This window comes from Chionomys nivalis, chromosome 4, assembly GCF_950005125.1.
Source record: "Chionomys nivalis chromosome 4, mChiNiv1.1, whole genome shotgun sequence".
NCBI lineage: Eukaryota > Metazoa > Chordata > Mammalia > Rodentia > Cricetidae > Chionomys > Chionomys nivalis.
In genome coordinates this window covers 57,898,591-57,919,710 of record NC_080089.1, presented here as the reverse complement: position 1 = coordinate 57,919,710, position 21,120 = coordinate 57,898,591, and positions in this window count along the sequence as shown.

Below are 21,120 nucleotides of genomic sequence, written 5' to 3'. Positions count from 1 at the left end.
CCTGCGCATCCTCTGCTTCCCAGGGACACGGTGGAGATTCTGGCTATAAAAAGTCCTGTGAGCCCACATGCTCACCCTTCCCTAGCCCTAGTAAGACAATAGTGGGCCAGAAAGCCTTTACGGGCTCCCCTTCCTGTTGAGCTTGCCATCGCTTTCTTGGTAGTTCCCCCGGGTTTCTCTATGATCTAGGAGCAGAAGCTGTGGAATTGTCCTGTGCTCCGTCCCTTGCTGGCTGCAAGGCACCACCTGGGACTCCCGAGAACCTCCCTCATGTGTGCACCAGACTCCAGCAGAGCCGAGAGTCCTTCCAACTCCAGGCCAGCCTTGGCTCCCATGGTCTCTCGGCTGCCTCCCAATTTGTGTATCTGTTGCTTCCCGGGGACTCTGCCAGGGGATGGGTGGGGTCTCATGCCACCTCCTGCCCCTGGATGGGGTGGAGAAAGATATGCTGACAGCTCAGCCAGGCCTGGACTTTGTCTCTGTGTCCTGCCAGGGCTCCAGGACGTCTGGGCCACCTGGACTGGGAGCCAGGCTGAAAAGGGGGGCACTGGAAGGGAAGGCCCCTGAGGTGCCAGTGGAGAGGAGGTGCCAAGAAGTAAGTAGAAGAGGCTCCTCAGTCCCCAGCCTGGATCTTGCCATCTGTCAGGGCTGCCGTGGGTTCAAACAGCCACACACAGGCTGAGGAAGGAGAGAGGCATGTGGGGTGCAAGTAGGGAGAAATAGACGGGGCTGGCAGGGGAGCAAATGGAGTGACTCAGGGGTGTGGGCACTGGAGACAGCTAAGGAGATGGAGCTTTTCCAGGGACCCCAAGATAGTACAAGAAACAGACTTGGCCCGTGGACCCCCCACTGATCCAGGGAGGACATCTCACACTCGTGCTCTCCCTTGCTGTCTGTTCGGCTCCTTCCCCTTTCTATTCCTCTTCCCCAGCCCTTGTCCCATCACTTAGACACTTAACTATCTGGCAAATGTCCTGAGCACCCACTGCATGACGCTCAGCACCAGAGACTGAGGCAAGAACAAAACAAATCCCCTAAAACACAGAATGCAGGCAGGGTCCAAGGGTGTGGGATGTGGCCAGGGGACTGGAAAGCAGAGGCAGGAGGTTCTAGAGGAGGGGCAAGGGACATAGGCTTGAATCTGTTGCTGAAGAAGTCAGGCGCAATTCGGAGGAGTGGAGACGAAAAGTGGAAGATTGGCAGGTGACCGGCGCACTGTGAGAATGGCCAAGAGGACCCCACGAATGGAGATAGGTGGACAGGCCAGGAGCAGACAGCCACAAGGACTCCAAGACGGGTTGGTTCTGGAAACAGTGGGGAGCTACTAGGGGCAATTTAAGATACGGTTTTGGAAGAACCATTGAACGGTGTGCCCTGGGCTTAGCTGTGCAGAGTAAGTCACAAAACAATACACTGAATCCCTGCTCCCTGGGGACTCAAGCAGAGTCAAGGGGGTGGACAGAATGCTGTGGAGCCATTCACGATACTCCAGGAAGCAGAATCTGGACCCCTGAGCCCTGTGGGTACACAGATTAAGCCGCAGCCAGCCCCGGGTGCCGGTCCTGGGAAGCACATCTTTTGTACAGGCTCCATAGCCCAGCCTCCCTCCCACAAGCCCTGCACATCAGGATAACCTGCTATTACATGAGCCTTCCGCTGGATGCCTTCCAGAGAGAGACAGTTCCGCTGTGTAATGAGAGCTGTGCCCCACAGGGCACGCTGTGGGGCCGGGAGAACTGGCAGAGCCAAGGGAGGGCAATGGAGGCTGTGATAGGGCTGGGGTGAGGGCTGTGATGGGCTGAGACTGAGCTGTGTCAGGACTGTGGCAGACGCTACAGTCGGGGCTCTGACACTGCGACGTCGCCCTGATATGATCTCTGACAGGGGCTGTGACAGGGGATATGGCAGAGACTTGACAGTGTGCTGTGACAAGCCAGTGGCAGAGACTATGACGGGGCGGTGATAAAGGCTATGACATAGAGTTTGTCGGAGACTGATTGTGTGATGGAGACAAGCATGACAGAGTCCATGATAGGGGCTCTGACAAACACCATGGCAGGAGTCGTGATCCAGGCTGTACTAGAGGCTTCATGGGGCCGGCAGCAACTGTGATGGGTGTTCTGGCAGGTTCTATGTCGAGGACTCTAACGGGGCCGACAGGAAGTAGTCCTATGATGGAGGCTGTGGGACTGGGGCTGACAAGACTGTGACAGGTTTTGTGACAGACAGGGCTGTGGCAGGGACTCTAACAAGATCTGTGACAGAGGATGTTCTGGGCGCTGTGACAGGATCGTAATAGGGGACGTGAAGGGGGCTTTGATGGGTCCTATGTCAGGCCCCAAGGGAAGGCTTTGACGGGAGCTGAGACAGAAATATGACTAAGCCTGGAGCCGCAGTCAGAGTTGGGACAACAGTTCCTGCATCCCGGGTCCACACTCCCACGGCCGACAGAGCAGTTGGCGGTGACAGCAGCAACACACAGGCCCAGCCAGGCCCAGACATTCGTGGAATCAGGCAGGCTGTGCGCTTGAAGCCGAGACGGAGGTGAGGGAGGCTGGTTCTCTCAGTGCTGCTGCGGATTGCGTGTGTCTGTGGCCAGGTCCGTGGCTGCTATACTCTGGATCTTAAGTGTCACCCCTCCCCAAAGTCACACATTGAAGCCATGGTAGCCAGCATGTGACACTTCCGGAAGGTGGTAGAGCTCTGAAGAGGTGAAGCCTGGCAGAAGTCAGGTCATTAGTGATTTGTCCTTGAAGGAGATGTTGCAAAGCCAGTTTCTTGCTTTTTTTTTTTTTTTTTTGGCCCAGAGCTTTGATGAGGTGAGTTGCTTCTTCCACCCTACAGGCCCCATGGTGAAGTTCTCTGCTAAGTGGCCATCCGTAAAATCCCCGAGGCATACATTTCCCTTCCCTTCTGTTTTTTCTTTCTATCTTTCCTTCTCTCTCCCCCTTTTCTTTCTCCTTCCTTTATTTCTTTCTTGAGGGTGAGGAATGGGAGTGAGGAATCCATACTACGTAGCCCAGGCTAATCTGAAATTCATGGGCTGAAGCCATCCTCCTGTCCCAGCTTCTGGAGCAGCCAGGACCATAGGTGTGTGTAGCACTGTCCTGAGCCCCTCCTTTAAAGGAACCTGTATGGAATCACAGCCCTGGCGAGCTGGCAACCGTGCTGGCTCTCTGGGCCTTTATTTTCCTGATCGTGTTTCCTTGGAGAATAATTTACACTGTGAGCGAGGTGCAGGTATGGATTGATGAGGGTCCTTGTGAAACTCCGACCTTATTTATTGCCAAGCCTGGACATTTTTATTGGACAGCCTTCTGGTCAAGTCAAGGATAAGCTTCCCAGGTGTGTGAAGAGGCTTCTGCAAGTCACCAAACACAAACTTATACTTAGAAATAAACGAACTCATGATCAGGACAGCTAACACTAGGGAAGAGCTTGCACTATACCAGGGGACGCGCCAAGCGCTTAGCGAGGATTAGCTCGTGTGATTCATGCAGACACTGTCAGGTGAGTGGTATTAGCCCCATTTCACAGATGATTAAACTTCGGCTCTGAAAGGTTGCCTAAACTACCTAAGCTCCGAGGCTGGACCGAGCGCATGGGGGCTTGGGACAGTCACACCTGACCTCACCTTGGCTCCCAGCCTTGCCTACTGCAAGCTGCCCTCTCAATCCCAGCTGCCATGGTCTCTGTATTTTGAAGCTTCATTCTGCGGCATCTGCAGGACTATGACTACAAGGACTATGGTCAGGTTTGTGGGGGTTTTGTTGTTACCCCACCACCCAGTAGGTTTGTGTTTTAAGTCTCACTGCAGGCTCTTCACAGAAGGCCACTCTTCTGTCCTTGATGGCGCCAGGATGAGGAAGTGAGGTCCGAATCACCTCCCTATAATACCCGCCCGCCTACCTGCTCCTCACAGGCTCCCACGGTTGAGACCATGGTTGTCTCCTGGGCATCTTTCTCCACATCACATCCCTGTTTTCCTGGGAGAGGCTCTTTGTGATATCTGGTCCTGGTTTTTCTGATTTTCAGTGGTCTTCAGTTACCTGTTCTCATGGTGGTTTCAACCTAGAAAGACTCTGTTTTCAGCAACTGAAATTTCGCATTCCTGTCTGTGCTCAGCCCTGTGTCTTCCACTGTTCTTCAAGGGCACAGTCAGGACCTCAGAAGCACTTTTAGCACAGGGTGACTCTGCCTAAACCCTTGCACTAAGTGACTTAAACAAACGCTGGCATGGCTTCTAATAGGCGAGTCCTGCGTCTCTAGGATGGTGACTCCGGCCCCCGATGGCTCCTGCCTGGAAAAGCTCAAAGCTGTCAGAGGGTTTGCTGTGCACTCCAGTCAACAACTGAAGATAGGGCCCCGGTCTCCCAGGCTCTGAGGGATGGCAGAAGCCTCGCACTTCCTAAACACCACTTAGACACCCCAGGTGGTCCAGCCACTTGGGGAAAGCCCCCCACCCCACCCCTGCTTCTCCCATCATGGATTCTCTGTGGTGTACCCAGCCTTTAAAACATCTCCTGCCTTTTGTTTCAGAGCAGTTGAGCTCAGTTCAGGCTGGATTCTTCCCTACTGCAAAAGTCACTAGTGAATCAAACCTTTCTACGGCTCTATGGGATTCTAGTTCACCTTACTCTTGTCCACTCTTGCCTGTGCACCCCTTCTGCCGTGACTACAGCTTAGATCCCAGGACCCACCACCTCACTCTCCCCACCCTCCATTCCAGGCAGGTTTCTCTTTGTAACAGCCCTGGCTGTCCTGAAACTCACTCTGTAGACCAGGCTGGCCTCTGCTTCCCGAGTGCTGGGATTAAAGGTGTGTGCCACCACTGCCCAGCTCCTCACCACCTCACTCTTATCAAGACCGTGCCCTCCACTCCCTTGCCTTATCATTCACATGCCTATCTTTCTCAGTCCCCTCCCCACTAGGCCTTAAGCAAGACCACTGCAGATCCTGAGTACCAAGTCTGCCTTCATTCTTTGCTTGCTGTCCTTGGGCGGGCACTGTGCGGTGATGCTGCTTCTCCCCCCCTTGACGTGCCCTTCCCTTGATCAGGGACTGCATTCTTAGGATTTTCTGCCCCCCTACCTGACCAGTCCTTGATTCTCTTCACATCCTAGCCTCTGATGGGTCCTCAGAGTATAAATTCTGTCCTCAACTCAGTGAGTGATCTATGTTTTTCAGAAAGATCTCTGTCCCTGGTCACCTTTTGCCAGGTCCTTGCTTCTGGTTACTGTCCATGCTCTTGGCCAAGATCTTTCAAATAGTCTCCAGACTTGTCCATTCAGCAGCCTCTTAGATGTCTTACATATACTCTGTAGTCTTTCATTTAGTTAATTTCGTGCCTGTGTGTGTGAGCGTCATGCAGGTGTGTGAGTGCCATGCGTGTGTGTGAGCACCATTCATGTGTGGGCGCCATGTGTGTGAACACCATGCATGTGTGTGTCATGTGTATGAGCGCCATTCGTGTGTGAGTGCTGTGTATGTGAACACTATGCATGTGTGTGAGCGCCATGTGCGTGTGTGAGTGTTGTGTGTGTGTGAGTGCCATTTGTGTGTGAGCGCGGTGTATGTGAACATCATGCATGTGAGCACCATGTGTGTGAACACCAGGTGTGTGTGTGAGTGCCGTGTGTGTGAGCACCATTCGTGTGTGAGTGCCATGTATGTGAACACCAGGCGTGTGTGTGAGCGCCATGCATGTGTGTGAGCACCGTGCGTGTGTGTGAACACCATGCACGTGTATGTGCGTGTGTGAGCACCATGCGTGTGTATGATGTGTGTGTGAGCACCATGCATGTGTATGATGTGTGTGTGAGCACCATGAGTGTGTATGATGTGTGTGTGAGCACCATGCATGTGTATGATGTGTGTGTGAGCACCATGCGTGTGTATGATGTGTGTGTGAGCACCATGAGTGTGTGAGTGCCATGTATGTGAACACCAGGCGTGTGTGTGAGCGCCATGTGTGTGTGTGAGCACCATGTGTGTGTATGATGTGTGTGTGTGAGCACCATGCGTGTGTATGAGTGCCATGCATGTGCTGTGATGTCTCCATGGAGGTCAGAAGACCACTCTCAGGAGTCAGTTCTCCCCTTCCCCCTGTGGGATCCTGGGGTTCAAACTCATGTCGTCAGGCTTTTACACATGGGCCTTCTGCTCACTGGCTCACTTCAGTGACCCCATCTTCATACTCTAATGTCTACATACCCACAATATCTCCAGAGACCCTGCTTTTCCCACTCTCTGAAGACAACCATCTGTCCGGGGGCTGAAGGCAGAAACCTGGGCTTCACTGATCTTGGTTCCTTCCTAAGCTTCCCACATCCAGTTAATGCGGAAGTCCCACTCTTTCTCCATCAGTTCCCCGCCCCCCGAGTATGTCCACTTCTGTTCAGATTCCTTGACACAACTCCAGATGATCTCCTGCCTGGACTGTAGCATCTGGCCTCCAGCCCTGCCCTACTATAATCCCTTATCCACCATGCTGCCAGAGTGGCTTTTCAAAATGTAAATCTGGCCATAGCTGCTTAAACTCTGCAGTGAATTCCACTGGCCTAGGGATAAAGCCCAAACTCCTGCAAATAAGCTGCTTACAGCCTGGCTACGGCTTCACCCACAGCCTCTCTGCAGCTGGTGCGCTTCTCCGGCCCCTCGGGCTCGCCGCTAGTGATCGTGGGGCAGTACTGGGCCTGGTTGTCTTGTGCCTATGGAGATGCTGAGGATTGTGTGCATGTTTGTGTGTGAGTGCATGTTTGTGTATGTGGCTACACAAACATGTGCATGCATATAGAGGCTGGAAGAGAACCTCAGCTGTCTTTCCTAGGGTGTGCGTGCCACCTTAGTTTTTGAGAAAAGTCCCTCCCTGACCTGAAGCTCACCAGTTAGGCTTGACTGGCCGATCAGCAAGCCCCAGTGATCCTCCCGTCTTGCCCTCCCAGGCTGGGATTATGAGCAGCATGCCCGCCACACCCTCATCCTTTCTGTGGGTGCTGGAGGGAGGTTTGACATGAAGCATGAATGCAGTGCAGCCACTAAACCGTGATGACTGAGGCTGGGGGAAAGGCTCACTAGCCAAGACATGTACATAGTGTTGGAAAGAAGCGAGGGGTGGTCTCTCCTAGAAACTTGGAAAAGAGCAAAACTGAAGCCATGGCCCAGTGAAACTTATCTCAGGCTCTGACATTCAGAATTTTAAGAGGATAAATGTGAGATCATTTTTTATTTATTATGTATTCTTCAACAACTTCATACATGTATAGAATATAGTTTTATCTTATTCCCCCATTATTCTCTTATCCCTTTCCCACTGTCCGTGAATCCTTCCTCTGCCCAAAAGTCCCCTCCTACTTTCATGTCTGTTGTAGCATCTGCATGTTTGTGCTTTGCATGTGTGAATGTGCGTGTGTGCATGTGTGTGTGTGTGTCCCACTGAGTTTAATTAGAGTTGCTTGCCTGAGTATGAATGGAGGGTTAGTTACTGGAGAATGGGCAATTTACCCACTGTTGGGTCACTGAAGAAAAATGGCTCCCTTCCCCCTACAGCCATTAGCTGCCCATAGCTCCTCAGCTAGGGATGGGCCTCATGAGCTCCTCTCTCAGACATGATTGAATGTTGATGGGGTCACCTTGTACAGGTCTTGTGCAGGTAACAGCCACCATGAGTTCATGAGTACAGTGGTCCTGCTGTATTAGTCAGGGTTCTCCCTCCCTCTCTCCCTCCCTCCCTCCCTCCCTCCCTCCCTCCCTCCCTCCCTCCCTCCCTCCCTATGAGAGAAATTTACTCGAATGACTTACAGGCGGCAGTCCAACTAATCCATCAATGACTGACTGTGAACGGAAAGCTCAAGAATCTAGTGGTTGCTCAGTCCCACAAGGCTGGATGTCCCAGCTGGTCTTCTGTGTATGCTGGAGTCCTGAAGAAGCAGGCTCCAATGCCAGCAAAGGAATGGATGTGCTAGCAAGGCGAGGGCAAGCAGGCCAAGAACAAGAGCTTCCTTCTTCCCTGTCCTTATATAGGTTATACAGCAGAAGGTGTGACCAAGATTAAAGGTGTGTCTTCCCATTTAACCCCATCTGGATTAAAGGTGTGTGTCATCCTACCTCAAGATTCGGATCAAAAGCCTCTGTCTTCCAGCTTCAAGACTCAGGTCAAAGGTGTGTTGTTTCCCTGCCTCAAGATCCAGATCACAAGTGTGCCCTTCATTTCTAAATTGTAGTTTGTTCCAGATACAGTCAAGCTGACAACCAGCAATAGCCATCACACATGCCGGCTCCAGAAGACAGCCCCTTGCGACACTTCCCTCATTCTTCAGCTCTTGCATCCGGTCTGCTCCTTCTCTCACAGTGTCCCTGGAGCCTTGGAGAGGGTGATACAGACAGCTTGTTTGGGACCAGGCACTCAACGGTCACTTCTCAGTTCTTTGACCCGTTACGACTCACTGTGACCGAGGCTGACCGCAGCAGCGGTCTACAGATGTAACAGCCCTAGTAAGTCCTCCTTCCCCGCGTGGCACTGACACCCCCAGCCATGAGCTACCAGAAGCTGAGGTTTGCAGCTCCAGGCATTCTTGCCTTTTATGAAGCAGGCCTCAAATCCGAGCAGGGAGTGGTTGGTTGCCCCTGTAACAGCTGTGCTGCTATGGCACCAGTGGTTAGGTTTGTGGCACATAGTCCACTACTGGGGAAGATCGCTGATGACGCCCCCATCCCGGTTGTTTCCGTAGCGCCTTCCAGCATTGGGAAGAAGCTTCTGGTTCAGTTCCAGTTTGATTTCTCTGTGTCCTGTAACCACAGTGAATGGTGTCTTCAGCAATCGGGTCCTACATTCAATGCTGGTAGCAGCCAAGAGCAATGGCAAGAGGTTGTACTGTTTGGGGAGACCTCTGAGGCCTCCCTAACTGACAGCTCACAGCTCATAGGAAGGTGGTCCATACTTGGCATTTGGATTTTTAATAATTCATGTCCTCTGGGATTGGCATCCACATGTACAGGATACCTCTATCCAAACTTTTTTCTGAAATCATATTTTTATTAGCTTACAAAGTAATATGTTTCCATAGTCTCCTTCACCCTGACTAAACCGCGTGCTATCGTTGACTCTCTCTCTCTCTCTCTCTCTCTCTCTCTCTCTCTCTGTGTGTGTGTGTGTGTGTGTGTGTGTATGTGTGACACGTACCATGTAGAAGAGGGCATCCGAGGCCCTGGGGCTGTAGTTACAGATAGTTATGAGCTGGCACGGGTACTAGGACGGGAACTCAGTCATCTGGCAGTGAGGACCTTGAGCAGCGAGTTCTCTTAACCACTGAGCCATCTCTCCAGTTCTTGTGTTTTGGTTTTAGAAACAGGGTCTCGAGCTGTAGCTCAGGCTGTCTTAGAACACACTGTGTAGCCGACCTTGAATACATAACAATCCTCCTCCTCCTGCCTCAGCTTCTTGAATGGTGGGGTGACAGATGTGAGCTGCATGTCCCAGGTATAAAATGTGTATTCTTTTGAGCCTTCGAGGTTGTGGTAATTTGTTAAACCATCAATAGGAAACAAACACAGTCCTCTTCTGCTCTCCTTCTCTGCCATTAGCTTCTGGTTGGATTAAACCCTGGGTTAAGCTGGCCATTGGGCAGTAGAGAAACCATTTGTGTCCCTACTTGGGCCATGGAGTGGTGGCTTTGGAAACATCCTAGGTAATACCTTCTTGGGGCAGCAGTCACACACAGGTCACTATCGGGGTAACATGCTCAGGCTATTTCTAGGGGCTTTGTTGGCAGCAGGGTTGAACTAGGGCAGAAGAATTCCAGACGGGTGAGACTCAGCATTTGCACTCTGTTTTTGGAATTCCCAGAAATACTTGTGGCAGAGGAGGAAGAGGGCAGAGGTTCTGTAGGTGCGAGGAGAGAAACAGCAGGGGCTTTGGGGTGGAGGTGCTAATGGATCTTTATTTATAGGCACAGATTGAGAGGGTCTGATAGCATTTTGTCATGATGCTTTCTTGGCCCACTACCCCTCCCATGCCCCTCCACAAGCGGGCTGAGCCCATGAAGCATTCTAAGCAGTTTTGTTCTTCCTCCATTTTCATCAGTTTTTATCTTTGCTTGTCGAGGTGAGGGAATGTGTTCGAGGTGGGAGGTAGTCGTCCTTTTCCTGTCATTTATTGCTGCAAACACCCACTTCCTCCTAGTGGTCCCTGCTTTTGTTATGCGCCATCCAGCCTTCAGAGCTTTCTATACCAATCTTTTCCGTGATGGCCTCTGACTTGGTGTCACACTGTTTGGTTTTGCCTGATACACCCATGGAGGGTTAGGGGCCGAGGTCAGGGGTGGGGTGCTCATCTAGCATGCCTGAAGCCCAAGGTTCCACCCAAGCACCACGATAAACAAATGGCAAAATATCCACTTAGGTTTTCTTTGCATAGATCAATTTTCATGTTTGCGTATACTCCATCTTTCATCGTTAATTTGCGATGTCCCCTTTCTCACTTACTACATTTTTGTATAGATGTGGATGTGCTTGCTTCTTACAATGCTTTCCCCTAAGTCACTATGACCTGCTGCTGTAGTCCAGCTGAGAAAGTTACAAACTACCACACAGAGAAGACAAAATTAAAGTCCTTTATTGGCCTGGCAGTTGAGAGTGGGCTCTTGTTTCCGAACTGGCACTGAAGCTCAGGGACATCCCACAATGAGATCATTGTCAGGTTTGGGTCAGGGGAACCTGGTGGATGACATCTGTTTGGGTTATCCATCCAGCAGATATTTTGGTTATGCGTTTAGGCCATGGAAAGGGTCTTGGAACCTGGGGACCTCCAAGGCAGACATGATTGTTCAGGGGGTTAGGGGCTGAGAAGCACTGGAGCAGACCCAACGTGGAGTTAGGGTAAGAGCAAGAGAAGATGGAGTTTCTTCAGTCACTTTGATGCTATTTCCTTTATCTCCCAACACACACAGTACTAGCCATTTCCTTCAGAGTTTGCCTAGATTTCTTCCTAGGTTAACTATCTCATTGAAATGACTTGATTGTGTTTAAAAAAAATCACAGTGGTATTTTTGATCAGGGTCACATTGAGTTTACCAGTTCTCTTCTGTTGATCCTCATATCACTGCATCAAGAGGAAGGCCGCCTCTATTTAAATCTCCTTTTATATTCGGGGAGGACTGTACCATGGTCTCAACCCTGGTGCAGCCTTTTCTCTCATTTTTGTTTCTTTTTGTGCATTTCTGTCAAGTTCGGGGAGGGTAGTTTTGTAAACCTGCATTTAAGCCACCATGATTCCCAGAAGTCTTTAGATTTTGCCCTGAATTGAGGGTGAGGGCGGGGATGATGAGCTGAAACTGTGGGTGTGGGTGAAATTCAGAGTAAGTTAAATGCTACACCAGAGCAACAGAACTTACCAGAATGCCAGCAGTTATGGGGAAAGTGACTGTGGATGAGAGACAGCACACGGAGTGAGGAGCCAGCCGGGAAGGGGGCGTGGTCCAGAGCAGCTGAAGTCAGCACTTTACTAGCTGTGGGGATTGTGGGGGTGCCTGTGGGGATTGTGGGGGTGCCTGTGGCAGAGGTGTAGGCAGCCTGTGAGAGGCGAAGCAGCCACAGACCATCAGTGCAAAGCAAAGGCTCTCAGATGCATGCGAACCTAGGACTTCTCCTGCTATAGAGGACATGTGTGTCCCCAGGTAGATGAGCCCTCTCAGCAGAGGGACGGCCAGGGTGGCTAGACAGTGAGAGCTGAAGATTTAAGACAGCTAGAGCAGACTGGTTCGGCGGTGGTGGTGTTTCCTTGGGCATTGGCTGTTGGCAGTGGAGCCTTGAGAATGTCGGGCAAGCACTCTGCCCCGTCTGTTGTCTTTAGAAGTTTACCCAGAAAACTCAAGCACGTTGGGTCTTAGATGAACAGGAATTAAGATTGAAAGACAGAAATTTTGATTGATGGCTTTTTTTAGGTTTAAATGATTTGTGTATCTGGGCAGAGAAAAAAATAAAGAAATTTGGTGATTAGTAAAGAGATAGAAAAAGGCAGGAGAAATAAAGCAAGATAGAGGAAGGGAGAGGAAGGAAAAAGCCAGTATCAGCAATGAATAGACCTTCAGAAATAACACCTGATAACATGAAAGAATTATTTAGATATATTCATTGAAACCTAGTATGAAGGGTTAGCAATGTAACTCAACTGGTAGAGCACTTGCCTAGTATGTCCAAAGTCCTGAGCTCAATTCCCAGCACTGCATAAAAAACAGGAATGGTAACACACACCTGTAATCTCAGCACTAGGGAGGTAGAGGCTGGAGGATCAGAAGTTCAAGGTCATCTTCAGCTATATAGCAAGTTCAAGACCACCCTAGAATTAAATGAGACCATGGCTCAGAAAACAAAAAACAAACAAACAAAATCTAATATGAACATAATAATCTGATAAAGACTATTATCTGCAAAAAAATATGTAGCATTTCTTTGACTGTGAGATGTGTACCAGTTGTTAACAGCAGCAGGTTTTTGTTTTGTTTTGTTGGTTTTTTTGAGACAGGGTTTCTCTGTAGGTTTTGGAGCCTGTCCCGGAAATAGCTCTTGTAGACCAGGCTGGTCTCGAACTCACAGAGATCTGCCTGCCTCTGCCTGCCGAGGGCTGGGATTAAAGGTGTGTACTGCCACCACCACCCAGCATTTTTTTTTAAGCAAATATATTTTCAATTTCTTTCAAAGGTGTTTGTATTGCCTTGAAGAAAGTTCAGTAACCAGGTTTGTTTGTTGCTTGCTGTTTGTTCGTTTGTCTTTCTTTTTATAGGGATTGTTATGCAGTTAGGGGATTCTAGCTGCTACTGGAGAAAGGATCTGTGAAGTCGGTATTTAAGGTTGGGGGTCTTCAGCAGGGATATCTCATAGCTGTGTAGGCAGAAGGTGAAGCAGGCTGGCCAAGTTTAGCACTTCGCTGCCCAGCATGGCTCAGAAGTCACCCCGAGGATGCAGTCACGGGAGAACTGTCCTGCATTCCCCTCTCTAGAGCTCTGCAGACCACCCTTGAGCTGGCACAAACTGGTCTGGAGGACATCAGTGAAACTTCCCCTTCTCTGGCTCCTGCACACCAATATCCTGACCCCCATCTGTACCCCAGACCAAAAAGAAGAAGCAAACGTTTGATAAGGCTGAAATAATTTGGGGTTATTGAAATGAGGCGCTGACTGGGTGTTAGTGGATGCCATTTGCTGTGGTCGACCAGTGTAGACACAACCAGTCATTCAGATACTTTCAGGCACGTACTCAGCACCCAGCCTCAGGCCAGATCTTCTGCGCGCGATCACCTTGATGTTCCTTTCCTGGCAGGAGTGAAGAGACACTGTGCTCTCCCTTTGACTATCAGACTATTGAATCAACAGACCCCAAGAAATCGGAATTTCCCCAGAAATCTCATCCTGGAGAAGGAACAGGCTGAACCTTGGAGCAGCCAGAGTGCGAGCTTGTCTCCTGGTGGAAGATTTCACGCGATTTGACAACCTGTCAGACAGTTCCTCAGAAGATGCTGGAGTCAACACAACCATGTTGGGTGGGACCACATCTTAGGATTGCCTCGCTGCAGACGCCTTCATGTTCTTTATTTAAACCTAAACTTCACATGGAGACCTAGAAGAAGACATGGACAGTCACTGGGCCTCTTTGTTCCTCTCCCCAGAGTGGTCCAATCAAGTAAAACAGATCTGCCTTTTGCTCTTGCCTGTTTAACTGACCTCTTGAGGACAGACAGCCATGTTTGTGAGGGATACCTGCGCCCAGCCTCTGATTGTTAACTCTGCTCACAACCCTGGACTGGTCGCCCCTCTATCCAGTGTCACTAAGCGTGCCTTAGGAAGAGCCCTTGGGAGAGCAGCACTTTTGCTAACAGAAGATGGGGTTGGGGTGACATGGAGCAGGTGAGGAGGGAGGGATCCCTCAGGCTGCATCACGTTACATTACTAGAACCTTCCGGCTCTCCTTGAGCTTCCCACAAAGACAGTGAAGGAAATATGATTTATCTCTGACTCACGGTAGGCATTCCATAAATATTTGGGATGAACAAATGAGTGAGCATATTGATTAATTAGTTAGTTTTGTGAGCACAAAGCCCTTACATGGCTAGATGAGGAGATGGCTCTTTTTAGACCAGGAATATGCAGATAAAAATACCCACAGTGCCAGGCCCCCAAGCAGAAAAGAAAAGGGTAAGTTGCCAATGTTTGTGGTAGTGAGTCAAGATTCCTGTGCATTAATCATGATACTTTAAAAATCTTTTGTTGGTGTTAGGATCACAGGTTAGTAAGTCTAACCATGTCCAAGTTTCAGATAAAAAAAAAAAATGTGGTCCAGAAAGAAAAGGTATCCAAAGTGGCAGGCAATTAGAGCAAGCTTCAGGCATCGTGTCTGCCCCTTCTGGAGGGCTTTCCCACACCTCTGCCTGCTACTTCGCATGGGGCTTTCTCCCCAGATGGAGAGCGGAGAACGTATGGCTAGTTCCCCTTACAAGCAAACATTGACGAGGCCTCTCTCGATAGGGTGTGCATGCTCTCTGCCAAGCTGCATGCTAGGTACCGGTGATAGGAGTGCAGATTCTGTATTAACTTGGCAGGGAAGCGGACAGGCGATTAATCAAGCAATTCCAGTGAGGGAAGAGCACCCAGTTTTGGAAGTCCAGAGAAAGCCTGGGGCTAAAGGTCAGGCGGGGGTGCTTGAGATGGGGAACAGACATCGTCTCTCATATGCCTCTTGGAGTTTTCCCAGCCATGTCACCTCTCCCACCAGCATTGGGGCTGATTTGTCTCCTACTTGTGGTGAGTGCCCCGCTCTTCAGATAAGAGCCACATTTCAGAAGTCAAGGAGAGAGATGCAGGACAGGCTGCTCAGATGGAGGGGCCTCAAGTATGGTGGAAAGCCCTGGAAGGAAGGGATTGGGGAGAAAGTGTGTAGGACCGGTATGGGGGCCTGAGCTCCGGGTCCCCCTCAGCGGGTCCTCCCACTTCCATTCCTGCTGTTTGTCCACCTCCTGCCTCCTGTCTGTCACTGGCTACTCCCTCTCTTTCCTCAGCAGCCCAGCTCCCATCCTCCTTGATTGGATTGCTAGCTTGTGACACTCACTCTCTCCTGGATTCGTGTGGGGGTAGAGATAAAAACGGAGAGTGGAATAACCACATCCCTCCTGCTCCCGCTCTTCATCCAAGCCCTTCCAGTTGGGCTAGCACGGGCAGGGGCCTTGCAGGAAATGAAAGCAAGAGAGTCCTGGGGCAGCACTCTTATGTGAGGGTTAAGGACATGCCACCAGCTTCTTTAACTGGACATGGCTGGGATAAAAAACGGGGTAATGGAGGTCCGGGCTTCTCTAAGGTTTTGTTGGCTTGTTGCCTGGGCTGAAGCAGGCCACTGTGCGCTATGCATGTTTCTCAAGGAGCTTTGAATTCAGCCACTGGGATTCCATGCATGGTTCGGGGCGGGGGCGGGGTCTTAGATAATCCCTGAAATTGTGCACAAAGCCTTCTGCATTTATACACATCCTTGTTTCTAGAAAGCCTACAGATCCCATCAGATTCCCTGAAGTATCTGTACCACACAGAAAGGCTCAGAGCCCCTTTCTCCAGGGCACTGGAGGATGAAGTGCCCACTGTTTATCTGCCCCTTCCCTGGAGGCCCCCTCCACCCTCTGGGTTTCTTCCACTCCTGTGCTTCCGCAGGCAGCCTGTCCCCAGAGCCAGCTAGGGCCATGTGCCTCTCTGCTCACCTGGACACAACGCTGCTGTGCCTCTATCGACTGCCCTATTTAGGAGCCGCTGAGCTGACTGCAGAAACCAGGTCTGCGTTTGCCCCCTCCAGAGGTGTCCAAGCTTTGAGGAAATCAGGGAGCCAAGGGCTTCCATATCTTTGTGTTTGTGGAGCATGGGCTCAAGGGTCAAACAGACACTTCAGCCCAGCCTGTGCCACCTTGACAAGGAAATGAGCCTCCTTGAGACTGGTCTTTTTTTTTTTTTTTTTTCATCTACAAAATGGAGGAAGCAATGTTTTCCTCCAGGGGTGTTGTGAAGACTAGCCAGGGTAATGGTTATAAAACATCAGGCGCTTGATGAATGTTAGCTGTTAGCTGGCACAATTGGATCCAGAAATTTCCTCTGCTGTGTTCCTGGCAGGAGGTTGTCCAGCGCTTCCTGAGGAGCTGTCACTTTCCGAGGTGGCCCAGCCCCCATGTGGATGTGCTGACCGCAAGACAGCTCTTCTGTCACTTAGAAACTCTTTGAGCTGAAGTGACAGGAACTCAACACACTGGCTCACCAGAGAAGGGTATTCATCGGTCCACGACATTGGGAAAGGCGGAAGGGAGGTGACTTCAAGGACTCAGGGAACCAGTGTTCTCTCTCTCTCTCTCTCTCTCTCTCTCTCTCTCTCTCTCTCTCTCTCTCTCTCTCTCCTGCTACTGTTTCTCTGTGAGACTGGGGTAAGGGAGCAACTCCCAATACCGATCATGGTAAGCGGTGAACTGGAAGAGACATCTTCTTTCTCCTAGTGACCACACATAAATCCCCAGGGAAGGGCTAAGACAGAGCAGGCTTTGGGTCACATGCTCCTTCTTGAACCAGTCATTGTGCAAAGGGCTCTGGGAGGTTAGAGTTGGCCATGTCTTGTGACTAGAGAGTAGGAATAGTGGACTATGAGTGGTTGTCCTGTGGGAGCCATGTGGAGGGTGGGAGGTCAGGGTCCCTTATGAGGGGAATGCATTTTCTAGAAGTCTGGGCAAACAAAAGCAATGAGTGTTTTCTATCCGGCTAGCCTCTCCGGGTAGCCTTAGTTCAGTGCCAGCCCTGGCTCTGTCCTGCCTGCACAGGCCAGGGCTGTGTTCACTCAGCTAAGCCAGCCCGGCAGGAACAAGAAGTGTCATTGTGGCCTCTCCTATCTTTCTTCAAGTTTAGCTCTTGGTTCTTCTAACTCTACAGAAAATGGGTTCCCAGTCCCCTTGTGCCTCTACTCCCCTGCAGAGAGCAGCAGTGTGCTCGGGAAGCTGGATGGAGCCCTGATTTGAGGATTAGCAATTGGATTGTGATTGACAACATGAGGAGTTGTATTTATGAGTGACTTGTTGCCAGCCACTGGTCAGGTATCCCTTTAGCCCCAGGTAAAGTTCACTGTGGGGGAGGAAAGACAAGGAAGGGATAGGTGGATGCTGGGAGGAGGCTAAGGAAGAGGAAGAAGAGGAGCTTCCCCTCAAGTAGTCAGGGCGAATGTCAGTGAGGCTACTATAACAAATCACCATACACCATGGGACTTACAAATAACAAGTTTGTTTGTCATAGTCTGGAAGCTGAGAAGCCCAGGACTGGGTGCCAGCATGGTCTAGCGGGCCCTTTCAAAGCGCAGACTGACAGTTTCCAGCTGGGTCTTCACATGGGAGAGGGGACAAGCCAGCTCACGCAAGCCTCTTTTCTGAGGACACCAATCCAGAAGGTGATAGTTTTACCCCCGTGAGCTAAGCTACATAAGCTACAGCCCTACCTTAATACTGTCATCTTCAGTACTGGATCATGGGAGAGCGTAGTGACTGAGACTATAGTCTTAGGTTCTTGAGGGACCTTGCAGGGACTGAGACACACAAAGTGTGGCTCTGAAGCTCACTGTAAGGTATGTAGGGTGGAGACTCCAGAGGAGGTGGCAGGAGAAGGGGCTTCTCCTCTGCCCCCAGTCCTCCTTTTTCAGATGGACTGCACTCTGGAGGACACCCCCAGGCTAATAAGAATTCTTCCTTAAGTTTAAAACCAGCTAAGCAATAAATGGCTCTGATTAGTTACTTCTCTCAAGTGAATTCTCACAAAATCCTCCCTCCGTATTATCTAGCTCTGGGTTTGCCTTGAAGGGCCCTTAAGGGTGTTCGGGGAGGCTGGGGGAGGGGGCTGGAGGAGTTGGGATGGGGCCCAAGCAACTTTCTAAGAACTGCAACTTCACAGGACAGCCTGTATTGCCCCTAAAATTTTATAATGCCACTGTGTACCGGGGGCAGGAGCTGGGCCCCAAGAAGTGGTAAAGAAATATGGGGAGGGAGGGAGGGAGGAAGGGAGGGAAGGAGGGAGGGAAGGAGGGAGAGGGGGAGGGAGGGAGGGAGAGGGGGAGAGAGAGGAGAGAGAGAGAGAGAGAGAGAGAGAGAGAGAGAGAGAGAGAGAGAGAGAGAGAGAATTATTGAAATGCCCTTGGGCCTTTGCCATGAGACTGAACCAAAACACTTAGAAAGTTACCACAGAGAAAGAGTCAGAAGAATCTGGGAGAGGTGAGCCTAGGTGTGGAGTTCCAAGCTACAGGGACACACAGAGGGCAGACCAAGGATCAAGGGAAGGCAGTCATGTGGAGGTGGGGGAGTCAGTTCTACACGTTATACTGTGGATTCTGAGTAGGTAAGGCACTGACTTTAGTTCTTGGTCTTCTGGGAATACAGACAAAGATGATATTGCTGAGCCTTCCTCCAGGGCCTCCTGTGACCCTACCAAGACATGGCAGAAGAGCAAGTGTGTTATAAGCCAGAAAGTGCCTGTGGGGGGCAGAGGGACACCATGTTTGTTCCTGCTGTGAATTCCAGCCATCCACACAACTGTTGGAGCACCCCATTATTTCACACCATGCCTCCACTTTTCAGGCAGCAAGCAGAAGCCAGTCCAGTCCTTCTCTGTGTCTCCAGAAGGATGGCAGAGCCAGCCTCTGAGCGTCAGGGCCCAGTTTTCTCCATCCTAAAATGGACACGCTCGTAGATCCTCATTCAGGTCAGAGAAGCTTCTAGAAAGGGGTCAAGGCCCAGAAGGGCAGTCCATCAGCTGAGCATCTGCCATCACCTTCTGAGTAGGAAGTGCTTTGTAGAAAGGGGGACCCTGAGTGTGAGGCCAGCCTGGGCTACTAGTGGGATGTTGTCTCAAAGACTAACAAACTAGATGGATCTTTGGTCCCTGACCGCTGTCTCCCAGAACACTCTCCTCTCCTGTCCTTGTTTCTCCCTCCCTAATTGCTATTGACTCTGAGGACCTCTGCCAAGGGCTGGCTCTGGGGAAAGGGCCATGGTTTGCAGAGTGATTCCCTGAGAGCTGTGTTGTTCCTGACTCTGGCACTGGAATGATAGCACCACCACCTCCCACCCCACCTCCTTGACTTCAGTTTTAGGTACTGGGAATCAGCCTGGCCTGGAAGATTGGCTTCTGACCCCACTCTGCAGTGCTGGGATCAGCTGTTGCAGGCCTGAGGTGCCCACACTTGACACCATGTCACCTTCAGGCATCTGGGACCCTTCCAGTTGGCTCCACTGCCTCTCCTTTCTGGAACATGCAGATGGTCTTTCCCACATGAAGCCATGCTAGAGAAAGGGATGCTCAGATCGGTCTCTTGAAGACAAGGGACAAAGCCTAGCTCGTATTAAACCTCAGCACAGGAGAGGATAGTGTGGACAGATGTGTGTATGTGTGTGTGTGTGTGTGTGTGTGTGTGTGTGTGTGTGTGTGTGTGTGAAGGGGTGGAGGCTGTCGTTTGTGGGCAGCCAGCCCTGGAATATTGCAAACATATCCCAACCATAACAATGTTGGAGCTCACTGGCTTTTTCAGATGCTGATAAACAGAAGTAGATAGTCAGTCTGTAAAACCGCTTTTTATTCAGACAGCCGGCATTCTGAGAAGACAGTGGATTAACATCCTAAAAACCTGTCTTCTCTTTCACCTCCAGTCAGATTATAGAGGGGGAGGAGGAAGGGTAGAGGCAGTCAGTCATTCCAGAACAAGGCTTGCCCCTCTGGTCAGGTGGCCAGCCACGTTTGTTTTGTTTTGTTTTTGAGATTTGGGATGTCTGTGTGTCCCTCCTTGTGGTTCCTTATACTCTTCTCTCATCCTATGGATGTTTGAAAGGTTCAGGCACATCCTGAAATGCTAAGTCAAGTTAACTGCTGCTGGAATCAGCTTTGTATACTCACCTAGGGCATCAGGACCCAAGGGAGTGAACCCAGAAGAATGACCAGTGTGTACGTGCTAAGCTGCTACACTAACGACAAGAAGTGCCGATTCCCTTTTACAATATGGAGGACAACATGTCTCTCTCATACAGAATGTAAAAGTGCTTCTGTGAGGTTGAAAGGGTTACTGCTGGGCTGCACAAATTCCTGAATACCTCTTGAATGCTTCCAAGAACCTATCTTCTTCTGCCTGTCCCTGCTTCTGACTACAGATTGGCTTTGCAAACCTCTTAAGCTCTCCCTCAGAACCTCAACTCCTGAAGAGAGGAAGACTCTGTCTCTGTACCAATGCAAAAGAAAAAGCCCAGGAGAGAAGTCACATTGGCTCACCTTGCACTAAATTCCCATCTCTGGGTTTATCGACTGTGATCAGAGAATGGAATAATACAGGGATTTACCTGCTGACTGTGGTGGTGAACACTGGTTGGGAGCCTGAGGCAGGAGGATCACCAATTCAGGGCTTACTAGGCTTTATGTCAAGACCCTGTCTCAACAAATCAAAACAAAACAAAACAAAAAAAGCTAAAAACAAAGGACAGTACCGGGCTAAGACTGCTACTCATTGACTGAGTTCTTCTTGTCTGATGTGCGTGAGGCCCTGGGTTTGATGCCTCAACACCACAAGTCTGTGTCCTTTGCTGTCTCTCTGAGAAGACTGAGGGGTCGCTTAGCCACTCCCGCTTGAGAAGCCGTGATTATCTGTATTCTCCTCAGGCAGCTCTGGACTGCTGGGAGCACACAGTGGGATGTCTTTCCTCCCGTCAGCTGCGGTTCTGGGTCGTCATCCCCACTCGGGCTGCTCTGTCACCTCAGACACTGGGCCTAATAACCCACATCTACTGCCTTTTCCTGGCGTCCTCTTGTCTTGGTCGGTTTACTTGGTGGTTGAGGTGGAGGCTGTTAGTCAGGGCTTTCTAAAGGAACAGAACTGACAGAATGGGATTTAGCAGAGTGGCTTACAAGTTGTGTTCAGGAAGTCCAACAATGGCTGTCTCCCAACAGAGAGGCCAAGAATCCGGTAGTTGTTTGGTACAAGAGACTGGATGTCTCAGCTGTCCCAATCTGGTGCTGGAGTCCCCGGGAAGTCTTAGAAAGCTGCTTGTCTTCGGTCTGCGTTGGAATCCTAAAGTAGAGTCTAGTGCCAGTG